General features: G+C 40.1%; 1 pseudogene; it reads right to left on the bottom strand.

Annotated features, from left to right (window-relative positions):
* Positions 1-15,804, bottom strand: part of LOC128581096 (bifunctional purine biosynthesis protein ATIC-like) — a 51,097-nt pseudogene extending 35,293 nt beyond the window's left edge.
* Positions 15,805-16,252: the final 448 nt, after the last annotated feature.

Genomic DNA, 16,252 nt, shown 5'->3' with positions numbered 1-16,252 from the left:
AATTCAAACTAACAAAAGTAAATAATTGAACAAACAAATACATGGGAAACAGGGATTCTTATGCATCATAGAATTCTGATGAATAAATGTGGATGAAATGAAACAATGCAACCAGAAAATCACCATCGAGAAAAACACAATAATAAATGTTGCAGCCCAGAATCATCCATAGACACCAAAATAAGTGAGCAAAAGTATAAAGAGAACGAGAGCATTTGCATAGTCTTAAAATATCTCCCTACAAAAACTCGGTAATTGTAAAGGGAGAACAGTAACTTTATAAAGCCACCATCTCCAGTAATAGGGCATGGTGATATCATATACCCCTGATGTGGTGCACCAGAAGTGGCACAGCACTACACCTGTGACATTCTTGTAAAGAAATTAATGCATAACTTCAATCAAAACATGAGAGAGACATCAGAAAAATTCAAACTGAGGGGCACTTTGCAGAATAAGTGGTTATTACTCTTTGGAATTGTCAGTGTCATAAAGACTAGGAAAGGCTAAAGATCTGTCAGAGAGAGGAGGAGACTAAGGAAATACGAGTGCTGAAATGCAGTATGTGGGATGTTGGACTGGATGTTGGACCCGAAAAGTCAATACTAGGAAAACTGGTGAGAACGGAATATGGACTACAGATTAGTTCATTGCATTGTATCAGTGCTAATGTCCTGCTTTCAATAATTGTGCTACGGTGATGTAGAATGTTGGCTGGATATAGGATACACGGGAATTCTCTGTACTATTTTTACAATTTTTCCGTAAGGTTAAAATTATTTCAAATTATAAGTTTAGAAAAAGCAAAAGTAGCTGGGATCACTGGCTCAAGCCTGTAATCCTAGCACTCTAGGAGGCCAAAGCAGGTGGATCACTTGAGCCCGAGAGTTTGAGGTTGCTGTGAGCTATGACACCAGGGCACTCTACCCAGGGTGACAAAGTGTGTCTCTGTCTCAAAAAAGAAGAGTCATCTCAGCCCTCTTATTTTCAAGTCTTTCTTTTTTCTATTTTGATATGTAAGTTCTGGTTCTATGCTCTTTGAACATTAGTTTCCTGTAAAAGAGTACATGGAGGATATATTTATAAATGCCTGCATATTCAAATTTTTTCTTGACTTTTACATGTAAATGATAATCTGAATTTCACTTGGGATTTTTTTTTTTTTTTTTTTTTGAGACAGAGTCTCACTATATCACCCTCAGTAGAGTGCAATGGCATCACAGCTCACAGCAACCTCAAACTCTTGGGCTTAAACGATTCTCTTGCTTCAGCCTCCCAAGTAGCTAGGACTATAGGCATCTGCCACATCAACGCCTGGCTATTTTATTTTCGTAGTTGTCATTGTTATTTAGCAGGCCTGGGCTGGGTTCGAACCCACCAGCCCTGGTGTATGTGGCCAGCGCCCTAATCACTGAACTATGGGCGCCAAGCCTTCACTTGGAATTTTTGAACCACAAATCTTTTTTCTCAAAGCTCTGCGAGCATTATTGCACTATCTTTTAGCCTCTAATATTACAGACCAGAAGTCTTATGCTAATACAATTTTTTTCCTCCTTTAAAATGTGACCACAAATTACCTATGCATGCTAATTATAAGTTACCTGTGGGATTCCTTCCTTTCATTCTCTGCACGAATTTCTTCATGTTCTTCTGGGCAGCCTCTGGTGGCATTTTTGAGATCTTTAACTGCTGCTATGTAGAGTTGCTGGTAAAAATCATTAACAGAGGACACAGTCTAGTCCCAGGGATTTTGAAGCAACTCTATGGTAATTGATTCTTTCCATCTGAAAGCTTATGAGATATATTTCTTACTTTAGAATTCAGAAATTTCACAAGCTATAGCTGCCTGGCTTGAGGACAGTACATTCATTTTAAAACTTCGTGTCTTTCTTCAGTTCAGGAAAGTTTTATTTTATTATCTCATAATTAAAGATCTCCATCTAACCTTATGAAATCCCATGGGATTTATTTCCTTCCTCCCTTCCTCCCTCCCTCTCTTTCTTTCCTTTCAACAGAGTCTCATTTTGTCCCCTTCAGTGGAGTGCTCTGGTATCATAGCTCACAGCAACCACAAACTCTTGGGCTCAAGCAATCTTCTTGCCTCAGCCTCCCATGTAACTGGGACTATAGGTGCCTGCCACAACGTCTGGCTATTTTTAGAGATGGGATCTTGCTCTTACTCAGGCTGGTCTTGAACTCCTGAGCTCAAGCAATCCACCTGCCTTGGCCTCCCAGAGTGCTAGGATTACAGATGTGAGCCGAATGCACAGCCTATTTTTGTTAACTTTTCTTTTCTTTTTTTTTTTTTTTAAACAATCTCTGTCTGCCACTCAGGCTAGAATGCAGTGGCATCGTCATAATTTACTGCAACCTCAAACTCCTAGACTCAAGCCTTCCCTCTGCTGCAGCCTCCCACATAGCTGGGACTACAGGCATCCGCCATGACACCTGGCTAATTTTTCTATTTTTAGTAGAGATGAGATCTCACTCTTGGCTCAGGTTGGTCTCCAACTCCCACTATGGCCTTTCAGAGTGCTAAGATTATAGGTGTGAGTCACTGCGCCCAACCTTCATTCATTATTCTTATTTCTGTATATTTTAGCTGTGTTGTAAATTATTTCCTTTATTGATATTACAAATACTCTTTTTCCTGTAATATTTTTCCCCAGGTTTTCTACTGAATTTTGAAATTTAAAATCATGTTTTAAATTTTAAAGATTGCTTTGTGCTCTTTAATTCTGTCAACCTGACAACTCTCATTACATTTCAACTAAAGCATTCTGATCAGCCTCACTCCTTCCTGTTGCATTTCAAGTTTCCTGAGGGTAGAAGTGGCTAGTATGTGGTTGGTATTTAAAAAAGACTGCTTGGTTGATGACAAAGCATAACTCTTCTCCTGCATTAGCTAAAAAAGAGAGGGAAGAAAAAGTATAAAAATAAAAATCAATCCTAAAAGAGGTAAGTTGCTGGGCTTGGTGGCTCACACCTGTAATCCTAGCACCCTGGGAGGCCGATCCAGATGGATTGCTTGAGCTCAGGAGTTCGAGACCGGCCTGTGCAAGAGCAAGACCTCGTCTCTACCAAAAATAGAAAAAAATAGTTGGTGTTGTAGTAGGCACCTGTAGTCCCAGCTACTGGGAAGGCTGAGGCAAGAAGATCTCTTGAGCCCAAGAGTTTGAGATTGCTGTGAACTATGATGGCATGGCACTCTACCAAGGGTGACTGAGACTCTGTTTCAAGACAAAAACAAAAACAAACAAAATAAAAAACCGCAAACTCTTGTTTCTACCAAGTGGATGAGAGAAAGGAAAGGAGTGGGGCAGTGGGAGGAATGAACATTTGCTGAATTGCCATGGCATCCTAAAATTAAATAAATCAAGTGTTTTTCTGTTTCTTCTATTATTTCTGTATCAGTATGAATCATCTATTTTAGTTGTTTAGGTGATATCCCTTTTCAAATTCTTACATTCTTAAATGGACATAGGTTCTTTTAACAGGAGAGCCATCAGTGAAAAATAATACAGGGATACTTTTTGCTCCAAGAGTAAAGTAGTAGCAAACTGATAAAGAGGGATTCTCTGTTCTTGAGCTTCTCCAGGACAAGTATGGTGGAGACACACTAGTGATTAGTCCGCTGCTCCAAGGAGTGCGGGCAGCAAGCAGACTTAGGTGTTCTACGTCTCCTGCACCAGCCCAATCCAGCCAAGACCCTCCTGTCTCTTTCTAGGTTTGACCAGAAAGACAAAGCTACCCTCAGGCTCAGGCATTTTCAGCACAGAAGCCCCACACCTGTACTAGAACATATGGAGAGCTTAGAACAGGGCCCAATGTAAAGTAAGTACTCAATAAATGTTGTCTGTTCACTATCACTCACCACTGTAAAACTCATCAGCTTCTCATCCCAGTCTTCTCAATGGTCAGCTCCCTCTAAGAGGTAGAAAGGACAAGACAATCAAAACATTCACACTGCCAAACTGGCCTTCTTAGCATAGTTCCTGTACATCACAATGCTAAAAATTTTCTTTCTCCCTTTTGAAGCACACCATCAAATGTCCCTTTAGTGATACATGATTTTTTATGTGCTATGTCCCATTAAAGAATGTCAGCATGTTTCAGCCCTCAGAAAATAGAAAAAAAAAAAATATCCTGTCCCACTGTAGTAGATGATTTGGGTACCTCACTCCACATTGCTCAGCTCTTGGACTTAAGCTCTGCATGGTGGAAAATTCCATGCCCATGGCAGTGTCCTACTTGAAACACAGACCTTGGCTTCTTTTTCTTTTCTCCTTTAGGGCTTTCTCTGAAACTTGGGAAGGTTACTCCCAGTCTGCAAGCTCAGTTGAGGTTTGAGTTAACACCCCTGGAGACAACTAACAACCAGTGGGGAACAGGACTCAGTGAATAAATTCCTATCCTGGGATGGGTTGTTCTGGGCAATTCTACACATTCATTGGAGAGGCCCCAGGGAGATTAAGCCCCAGTTGTGCACAGTGGTAACCAGCTCAATAAAGGTTTCTTTGAGGGCTTCCCCCCCACACACCCTTCCCTTTCTCACTTCTTTCCCTATCTCACTTTTGACTCTAGGTAAACCTTCAAATAAAATTTCTGTTCCTGACTCATTGCCAGATTCTCTGCTTTAGGGAAACCCATTCTAGTACACCTACCACATATTAAGTACAGATCCCGAGTAAGAAGTCATAGTAGAGCTACGGTCTGAATGTTTGTGTCTCTGCTCCTCCGATTCATGTTTTGAAATCCTATCCCCCCAAGGAAATGGCATTAGAACATGAGGTCTATAGAAAGTGATTAGGTCTTGGGGGTAGAGCCCTAATAAATGGGATTAGAGTACCCTTACAAAAGAGGCCCAAGAGAGACTCTCCCTCATCCCTCCCACCACGTGAAGTTAGAGTGAGAAGATAACAGTTTACAAGAATATGGGCCATCACCAGACACTGGATCTCAGCATCTTAATCTTGGACTTCCCAACTTCCATATTTCTGAGAAATTTTTGATGTTTGTAAGCTACCCAGTTTATGGTATTTTTTTATAGAAGCCCAAAGGACTAAGCCCAGAGAGAATATTTTTTGTTTAAAAAGTCTTCTTTCCTCAAATCATCCACTAAGGTAGCTACATGAGTGTAGTCTTGCTCTCAGATGAGTCTTTATAGTGAAAAGGATGACCTTGGTGGGAGATGACCCTCCTCAATGGCCCCTGTGGTATATGGCCACAGGATGCAGTGCCTAAATTCGGTTTATTTTTTTTAATGCTTATATAATGTCTATTATCATCTTTAAAATAGTATGCAAAAGATGATCTATCATTCATTAAATCTACCTTCTGCTATACAACCATCAAATTGACTGATTTTAATTGCAGGTTTAGATACGTGGAAAGACCCGTCACAGATAGCACTTGGAAAAATAAATGGAGCATGCCAAAGAAAGTCAGCACAATCAAAACCCTTGGACAACATTTTCCAAAACAGAACAAGATGTGTAGCTTCCTCATCCTAAAAGTTCCCCCACCAAACGTACGCTCGCATGTGATGATTGCTGTTTAGCGAATGTTTTATACACTCTGCAAGCTGAGAAGTTTCTCCAGGGGTCGTCATACATACATGTATATATGTCTGCACACACACATACAGTGTTGGCATATTCCCACTTGTGACCCAGTCCGGTGTGTCTCAGAGACACTGTTAAGTGGCTAGGTGCACCTCATCAGTCTGGTAGTGACAGATTGCACGTAGTGCAAGCACAAGGCACAGGGTCTGTAGGCATAAGCCAAGTCCTCCTCCATCGCTCCCAGGCTCTCTCTGAACTCACACCAGTGAAACATAGCCAGCATCAGTTCCCACCCCTCGCTAGGAGGCATTTGAACAAGTAGATAGACCAGCTAGAGGGTTATGTTGAATGAGGCTCCATGGCAGCATTTTCTTCTGCAGTACCTACTACAATCAGAAGTCAAGTTCACGGACACAGGGATTTTCATCAGTTTTACATATTGCTATATTCCCAATGCTGACATACGTTAACATCTCAATAAATATTTGTCAGCAGATAGATCCATGAATTAGAGATTACGTATCTAATGCATCTCTTCTGCCCTAGACCACAAACTCCACAGGAGGAAGGATCTTCTACAAAATTTGTTTCTGTATCTCCTATCCTCAACACTGCATCTGCCTCATAAAGGTGTTACATACATTTGTAAGCTGGTTTAAATGTTTACCTAAATTGAATTCAGTAAAATCTATTCAACTAAAATGTAAATAAAAAACAATTACATATTCTTAACTCAAGATCTCCTTGAAGATAAACCTTTAGTGCTAAATGATCATTCAGTAACATGTTCTCTCAGCTTCTAGGACCAAACATTTTTATCTCAGCAACGTGTATTCAAAATACCCCATTCAATCTTGTCTTTGCAGAGAAGTTTATTTTCTCTCTTGGATGATCCCAAAATATGTAAGAAAATATATTTTTTTCTCTTCTCTCCCCATTCTTTCATAAACTGAAAGAATTCGCAAACCTAAAGAATTGACATTTTTTTAATGTCCTTAAAACCCAATTTTATTTTTATTGGAAAAAAAAAACTTGATTTCATGCTAATGATAAGATAGTTTATGTTAAATGTTAAGCAAGGTAAAATTGTGATTATGAACCTGCCACTGAAATTGAGCCTAATTGAGCTTTTTTTTTTTTTTTTTTTTTTAGTTTGCAGGTCGAAGTAAGAAAGAAAGCAAATACTCTCTGAAGGCAGTTGAAGACATGTTGGAAACATTGCAGATCACCCAGTCTTAAGGTTTCAAAAACTCTTTGACATTAGATTTCACAACTGCATAATTGAACTTAATGGCCTGTGACTTATTTAATAAATGCCCAGTGCTATTTATATAAACTACAGTAATTTTCTGTTAAGAAGGCACTTGTAAAGAATGTGTTTATATAAACCTAAAGATGCCTTTTACTGCTAAGCAGAAAGATGGGGAAAACCCATGGACGAGAGATTTAAGACTTAGTGATTGTACATCATTCTCTTCATATCTCACACACACGTAATATTAAATAACTCTGTTGTAGAAATTACTCTTAAATAAACAATGATGATTTATTAAACTTGTATATGAAAATTCTAGCTTCATTTTGTTGCAGTCATAGTGAATATATTTTAGAACTCAATTTCTTTCTCACTGGTGATAGGAAACACACAGCATTCATAGCTGGCAGAAACAAATTATCTTGACTTTGTTTATACTGTCAGGTTGGATTTTCTTTGGACTCCACTGGGTTCATTGAATTGTTTTATCTGCTATTATGTTATTCTGAAAAATCTTGCTTAAAATATGAGGAATTGACTATTTAATTTTCATTGATGGTTTGGTCTTTATAATACAAATGAATATGTTGATGAGGTATTTGGCTCTAGTTACAAGAAGTATTACAAATGACTCAGAATAAAGTTGCCTTGCATTACATTAAAATTCATATCTTGGAAAATAATGTAAATGGCTGACTGGAGATGAAGCTAATTTACTAATTTATTTGGTAGAGGCATATTCCACAATCATAACTTTCTAAAATTGAATCTGAACTTATAACAATTTGGAACACCTTAATGCTAACCCTTAGTGCTTAGGTAAGTCCCTTTTATCAAATTGGAACTCAAAAATTACCTACCATCATTTATCCCAATGATATAACATGTCAATGGCTTGCTTTGTCTCATTAATTTTCATAATTCCATCCTTCATGAAAAATATCATTTCAAGTGTTTACCATAAAAGTGAAGGAAACTTAAAGGCAAGGCAAAATAATAAAATTAGAATTAAAGATTAATGACTCAGAAGATAGGAGATAGTTATTAAGGAAGAATAAATTAAGATGTTATAGGAGCATCTTAGGAGGTTAAGTTGTTAAATCTTGGTAAGGTCCAAGCTCGTTCGGCATATGTAAAGAAGGGGTTACATTATTTACATAGAAAAATTCCTGGATATGAGCAAAGTTGGAAGTCACTCTAGAGGAAAATGAGCATCCAGGGTGAGGCACACATTTCTATGGAGTAAAAATGTTGGGAGGGTCTCAGAGAGAGCATGGGATATTTTAACTGTCATTGATGATTTCCTCTAAAATAATCTGTATTTAATATGTCTAAAATAATCTGTAAATATATGATTTTAAATATTTAATCCCAGAAAGGGAGTGGTGGTTCAGCCTTAAGCTACATTATCTTAGGCAGCCACACACAAACCATGTGGTCTTCTATCTTCCAAACCATACAAAGTTCACAGGGAACTGGAGACTGGCGGGCGGCTCCTTCAACGAGCATGTACCCACCTCCAGGGGTGTGGCTCCTTCAATTTAATCTCCCATGGTCACCCATTCCTTTGGGACCCTTCCTCTCCCTTCCACTCTGCTTGGCAGCCCTTGGGCTCCTTAAACACTGTGATTCTTACCCCATCCTATGCATTAGAATCCCCTAAGGAGTTTTTCAAACATACCTGGGTCCTGCCCCCAGACAGCCTAACTCAATTGATCTGGAGTGAAGCCCTAGGTATCTTTTTTCCCTCTTAAAATCCCCCTGGGTGAGTCTAATGCACAGTGCAGGTTGAGAACCCTTGCCCTCCTCTGCCCTTCTTACCCAGGGGCACTTCTTTAGCCAGTCAACCGTGCTAGTCACTCAGTTCCGTAGGCTCCACTCTGAGTAGGGTGGGAGCCGCCAGGTGCTCCTGATGGAGTAGTTTCAAAACCAAGAGGTTTCTCATTTTGACTAGATAGAACTCTTAGCTTTTCTTCTCTTCATTATTATGCTGAAACAGCCACTATTTCTTCAACCACCTTGAAGTGCTTGGTCAAATCTGTCCCTCCACACAGGTAGAAATATGCCCTTTTGTACACATCGGTACAGCCCGTGAATTTGATCCTATACCAACTTGACAAGCATATTTCTAAACCAAGTAAATCTGCCTTCATTTTAGTCCTTTGTAATTGTCCCAGGGATTTTGAAAAGGCAACATTGACTCCCTATTTACTTTTTTCTTTTCTTTTTTTTTTTTTGAGACAGAGTCTCAAGCTATCGCCCTTGGTAGAGTGCTGTGATGTCAAAGCTCACAGCAACCTCAGATTCTTGGGCTTAAGCAATTCTCTTGCATCAGCCTCCTAAATAGCTGGGACTACAGGCACCTGCCATTTTTTTTGGTTGTTGTTGCAGTTGTCATTGTTGTTTAGCTGGCCAGGGTCTGGTTCAAGCCCACCAGCTTCGGTGTCTGTGGCCACCGCCCTACCAATTGAGCTACGGGCGCTCCCTGACTCCCTGTTTTATAACTAAGAAATTGACACCACGCAACAAGTTTGCTTGTTTATACACATCTGAATTGTAGTGATTACATATGTAGTCTTTGGACCAGCCCTTGAAGTTAAAAAGTTTAATTTGTAAATTCTTTTCTAGTCTTATAGGGTTCTCCAGAACCCTATAAGAAGTCACCAGCAACATTCTTTTGGAATATAAAAAACTGAGGAGCATCTTCAGATATAATTGTTAAAAATCTGAACAGTTAATGTGCTATTATTGCATATTACCTCAGCTGTTGTTGCTATTACTGTTGTGTACTTCCTGCCTCTCTTGTTTGTTGAACTTAACTTCTAAATCAAAGTCGTGGGGGTTTTTTTTGTTTTGTTTTTGCGGTTTTTTTGTTTTGTTTTTCAGTTTTTGGCCGGGGCTGGGTTTGAACCCGCCACCTCTGGCATATGGGGCGGGTGCTCTAGTCCTTTGAGCCACAGGCACCGCCAAGTTGTGGGTTTTTTGGTTGTTGTTCTTGAGTCCTGCCATTCAAATCAAAACCAGGCTAGTTTGTTGAAATAATGCCTATTAGCTTAAGAAGAGAATTGTTAGATGCAGCCTAGAAGAAAGAGCTTGGTGTTCATTGTATCCATCAAGGAAAGGTTCTTTTCTATTTGTTTTCCATCATAGAGTAATATGCTACATGTCAGGGCCAAAGCTTTAAGTTAAAGTGAAATAAAATAAAGCCCTTGGGGCTCGGCGCCAGTAACTCAGTGGTTACAGGGCCAGCCACATACACTGGGGGCTGGCGGGTTGGAGCCCGGCCTGGGCCTGCTGAACAACAATGACAACTACAATAAAAAAAAAAAAAAATGGCCAGGTGTTGTGGCCGGTGACTGTAGTCCCAGCTACTTGGGAGGCCGAGGCAAGAGAATCACTTAAGCCCAAGAGTTTGAGGTTGCTGTGAGCTGTGATGCTACAGCACTCTACTGAGGGTGACAAAGTGAGACTCTGTCTCAAAAAAAATAAAAATAAATGAGCACTTATAAACAACAATAATGGGTGAAAGGATGGCTAATTTGGAGAAGGTGTTAAACTAAAAGGTGGAATTTAAACAATAATCATTAATAGGGAATATGAGGTAATTAGTATTAATTACTAGGTTTCTAAGGGCTTTGTATTTTTGAGGTAAAGGGGAAAGATATTCATTAAATTTAGACTTCATTATGTCAAATTATGCTTGTTGAAAAACTTAATGGTGTTCCCAGGTGTAGGGAGTAAATTTAACACACGGATCAAATTTGGTCCTCCCCAAATGACAGCGCATTTTTTCAGGCCTACGTGGGAGAAAGTTATATAGTTAAAACAAAATTTTAGAAACTTGGAAAATGATGGATGAGTGATAAAAGACTTAGCAGACCCCCAGGTTTAAATTACTAAGCCCGCAGCAGGAAAGCCAAGAAGCAACGGGCTTTACACGAAAGATTCCAGAAGTCTTAGGAACTGGCAGCATCAGTTTCTTCTGAAAGTGGAGAGAAGAGACTGAAATAAGGACGATTCGTTGGAAGCTTATTTAAGAAACAGTCAACTAGGCAGGCTCGGTGGCTCGCACCTGTAATCCTAACCCTCTGGGAGGCTGAGGCGGGTGGATTTCTTGAGCTCAGGAGTTGGAGACCAGCCTGAGCAAAAGGGAGACCCCATCTCTCCTAAAAATAGGAAAACTAGTGCTGTGGGAGGTGCCTGTGGTCCCAGCTACTCGGGAGGATGAGGCAGGAGGAGCATTTGAGCCCAAATTTGATGTTGCTGTGAGCTGTGATGCCACAGCACTCTACCCAAGGTGATAGAGTAAGACTGTTTTAAAAAGAAACCGCTCACTTGCTCTCTGCTGACTACGAGGAACTGTACTACCGCTTCTCGTTACCTGAAAGGCACAGTCAGAGGGGGAAGTAAACAGGTTTACTGGCCTGGGAGCCCGAGCAGGGTTGAAGTTGGGAGTACCTTACTGGAAAATGCAAGATTAAGCAAATGTATGCATATCGAATGCCAGGCCCTCTCCACCCCAACTATCTCGCTCAACCCAGCTCCAGAATACTCCATAGCAGACTGACTCTTCAGATGGGAGATAGGAAGGATCTTATCTGATCAGCCTCCGAAGAAATGACATCAGGGGTTCTCTAATTAAACTGCCCAGACTTTCCACCTTACCCCAAACAAGAAAGAAGACCAGCAGGCATACAGGACAGGAGATGCACCTGGAATAGTGAAGATGATAAGGCCCAAATGATAGTGAGAGAGCAACCCAAGATCACACCTGCGTCGATGCAAAGAGAGGCCCTCAGAAGACTCTGAAAGATACTTCATCAGGAAGAAGAAAGCAATACATCTGAGCATCTTAAGGGAAGATTTAGAATACTGGCAAAGGGCAGCACCTGTGGCTCAGTGAGTAGGGTGCCCACCCCACATACCGAGGGTGGCAGGTTCGAACCCAGCCCCGGCCAAATTGCAACAAAAAATAGCCGGGCGTTGTAGCAGGCGCCTGTAGTCCCAGCTACTCGGGAGGCTGAGGCAAGAGAATCGCTTAAGTCCAGGAGTTAGAGCTTGCTGTGAGCTGTGAGTCCATGGCACTCTACCGAGGGTGACAAAATGCGACTCTGTCTCAAAAAAAAAAAAAAAGAATACTGGCAAAGAATTTGGATTAAATTCGTGATAAGTACATAGAAAACGAAACAAATGATGGAAAAAACAGTTCGCTCCAGGCAAGCACTATTCAGAAAAGAAAAGCTGGCGGCGCCTGTGGCTCAAGGAGTAGGGCGCTGGTCCCATGTGCCGGAGGTGGCGGGTTCAAACCTAGCCCGGGCCAAAAAAAAAAAGAAAAAAAGAAAAGTTAATCTTAGTTTCCTACATGGCTCAGATTTGAATACTTTATGCAAAGTCACGTTAATGTAAACATACTGATCGACACTGAGACCAAACCCACTCTGACTATATTGTCATGTGCAGAGAGGGAAGGTGGTAGCAGTGTCTTCTACAACAGGAAATCAATAGATAATACCTCCAACTGGAAAACTGAGAATTGTAAGCAAATGAATGTTCTTTGGAGACATGGAAATAGATGCCAATGTGACCAGTAAAAAGAAATGTAAATGGTCATTTCAGGGGAAGGGAGGAGAGATGTAAGGCTCATGAGGAAATAGTTGACAGTTTCAACTAAGTGATTTTCAACATTTTGATGAACTAAAATCCAAATGTAAAGACAAAGATGGAATGGTAACAAAATGAAACATTCCTTTAAAAATATTTTAATGACAACTAGTGAAAGGATGCAGAGAAAAATGTATAACTTCCAAATTAGTTTTATGAGGAAAAAAAGAAAAAAGAAAAAAACTTAATCAATCTCTTAGAAAAACAAGAGAGGAGAATAGAAGCGGTCAAGCAGAAGCATTATATTAAAGAAAAGAGAAAAAGTGAAAGACAGAGACCCAACTAAAGAGAAGTGTAAGCCTCAGAAGAGAAGTGTTAAAAAAAAAAAAAGAGGCTTAAAAAGGATGTATGGATTATGGATGTGTGTGACAGTCTTAGGTGAAAAACTGATTCCTAGAGTGAAAGGACTCAAGCAGGGCAGGGTCACGGTGACGCTGAGAAAAAAGGGAGTCAAATACTCAGTGGACTGTGGGTGACAGCCGATAGGTGGTGCTATCTGCATGGATAGCAAGGTTGCATCAGAACAGCGAGGTAGCAGAAACAGAAAACTAAAGTGTATATAATGAACCATTCATACAGTTCATATAAGGCCCTTTGCCAGCTAAGTGTTCATAACTTGGGAATAACATATATTTCAGTATTCAATATATCATCCAACATTTCAAGATTTCAACATTCAATATATTTAACCAACACTTATTCAGTAGTAATGATATGTCCTTATTGAGCAAAATGAATTCAGGAGTGAAATAAACCCAATAACCAGTTACACTGTTAAAAAAAAAAAAAAGAAAAGAAAATCTAGGCCCCGTGCAGTGGCTCACGCCTGTAATCCTAGCACTCTGGGAGGCCAAGAGGCAGATCCCTTGAGCTCAGAAGTTCAAGACCAGCTTGAGCAAGAGTAAAACCCTGTCTCTAAAAAAAAAAAAAAAAAAAAAAAGTAGCAGGACGTTGGGGTAGGCACCTGTAGTCTCAGCTACTTGGGAGGCTGAGGCAAGAGGATGGCTTGAGCCCAGGTTTGAGGTTGCTGTGAGCTACAACAGGCCATTCTACCAAGGGTGACAAAGTGAGACTCTGTCTCCAAAAATAAATAAATAAATAAATAAGATAAAAATAATAATAACAACATTTTTAAAAATCTGTAAAAGTACCAGGTATGTTCCAAAATACCACTTGATATTTATTCAGTTGAACATCGGATATGTTTTGTTTCAATTTCCAACATTCAAGATAAATATTTTTATTCTTTTAAAAAATATTTTTATTCTATTTCATTACTTTTCTGTTTCATTTAATCGCCAAAATTATTATAGAATACTTTAGCATTTTTCAAAATAGAGAGTATTTCAGTAGCTTTGTAGATTCAACGTGATTTTGCTGGAAAACTAAACAAAATGAAAATATAGGAAAAGACACATCAGAATAAACAAGCAAAAACTGAAAATGGATTTTTTTCCCACTTAATGTTTTATTTTTAAAAACAAGTTATTTTTGAAATTCTACACATGAATTCACCTGCACATGTGCAAACCATAAAACATGTGACAAAATCAGGGGTGGAAGAACGTTCATGTGAGCAAGGATTATTCCTAGTTCACAAGCCTCTGTCACCACTTTGTCAGTGGCAGACCCAGAGGAGGCAGCAATGTACTCCACGCCACTCCTTTTAGCTCTGACAGCAGTTCTCAACCTGTGGGTCGCAACCCCTTTGTAACAATGAAAATACATGGCAGCATTAGGAAGGTTGAGAACCACTGGTCTACATTATCCCTGAAAGGAAAGAAGGCATCGGAGCTGATAGAAACTTCACTTAGCTTGTTAATCCATTCCTTCTTCTCTGCCTCCGTTAGTAACTCAGGAGCGTCCTCAAACGGTGCCTTCACTGTATCAAAGCTTCATCCTCACCAACAGTTCCAGTCACATATTGGTAGATGGCATTGGAGATTTCTCCTCTCTTCATTCCTGGTTTAAACGTCATTGAAAGCACTTGTGGATGGTGTCTAAACCAGACGTGTGCAGTGCATCCCAGACCGCTCTCCTGCTCCAGCACCAATAACCTACACTTCGACTGAGTGTACTTGACAGCAGTGGTGGCCACAATGAGGTCCCTGAGGGCAGATGCCTGCAAATGTTTATTCTTGGTAACAACATTGCTAAATAATGACTTGTCAATGACAGCATTATTTCTCTTCTGGCTTACATGAAGACCAAAGAGTGTTCGAATTTCATTTTCATCTGGTTTATAAGACTGGTCCATCCGAAGAACACAGTAGTTTCCACTTTTCTTTTTAGAAAGTATTTGCAAGCTTTCTTCTTGCTATCTTGGAGCACTAATACCATCAGATACTTCTCTGGATATAATTTTTGCCATTGGCACATCACAAACATCAGATAATGCAACAAAATCACCAAATGAAGACAGCATAAAGCCCCTCTCACTTGTGCATATGCAGTTGATACAAGAGTGAGGATGTTATAGAGATCATAGGCCATGCAGACTTTGGCCTCATCTTACTGAGTGAATTCCAACAGCAGCACCTACTGGGCTGATGTGTTTGAAACAGGCAGTGGCTGGAATTCCTAATGCCTCTTTGAGCTCCTTTAACAGCTGCCAAGCATTCAAAGCATCACACAAGTTTATAGATCCAGGGGCTCCATTCAGGGCTCTGATGGACGCTTGGGCTTCATGTACAGCTGGGCAGAGATTAATGAGGTTCATTCCCTACTCAAGGGCATCTGAGATACTCCTTACTGTATTGGTTCCTGAAATAATTGGAAATTGCTCCATCGTATTGTGCCGAATGAGCAAATGCCTTCAAGGCTGACTGGCGTCTAGTCTCCAGGGAGGCATCCTCACTCTCAGAGCTCTGCATCTTTGTGGACACTGCTGCGTAGTCATCTGGGGCACACTCCACTGCCACTCGAGCATGGTTTTCCTGCAGCTCTCAATAAGGTTACTCTATTAATTTCAATTTGCTCAACAGCCTCCTCGTCAGTTACATCTGGAGAAGCCACTGTCTTCATGAAGGGATACAGATTATGAGAACAACTCTTACAAGATTGAAATCAAATCTGGCCATGTCAGTATTATCTTCTGGGGTCTTACGAGCCAGGATTCCTGCATGGACCGCAGGGTACAAAGTTTTCACACAACCCCCCAACATTTCAGGAAATCCCGTCAGCTCTGAGACATCTCTGACAGCTAGCCCAGCATCTCTGAGACCTTTTGTAGTCACTCCAGAAGCAATTAGATTCAAACCAAGAGGAGTCAGGGTTCTTGCAAACTCCACAGGACCAGCTTTGTCAGAGGCTAACCAGGGCGAGCTGACCAGAAGCCCATGGTGGCAGCAGCGGGGTCTGTGGAAAAGCAGCTGGTGGCTGGGGGACTCCACATGTGGGAGGCAGCCACTCTGGGACTGTCAGCTCGGAAGATAGCGAGCTGAACATGGTTTTTGATTTTTACTTCTAAGCTTTATAGAAATATTTGATTGTTTCAAATCACTGTGTGTATCATCTTTTCATTTAATAAAGAGATGGATATAATATATATGGAAAAAATATTTTTTCCATATATATTATATATAGTTTTTCTATATATACTACATATTTCTATATATACTACATATTATATATAGAAAAAAGTCTTTTTTAAGGAAAATGTATATAAATATATATAGAAAACATATATACGTCCATATATAGATGAATATAAATATATATAGAAGAAAGTTTTCTTAGAAAAAAAAGACTGACAGAAAAAGATAAGTTATTC

Source organism: Nycticebus coucang, chromosome 3 (assembly GCF_027406575.1).
Source record: "Nycticebus coucang isolate mNycCou1 chromosome 3, mNycCou1.pri, whole genome shotgun sequence".
In the NCBI taxonomy this organism is placed as follows: Eukaryota; Metazoa; Chordata; class Mammalia; order Primates; family Lorisidae; genus Nycticebus; species Nycticebus coucang.
Note: the sequence above shows the minus strand (reverse complement) of the source record. Positions and strands in the feature narration are given on the sequence as shown.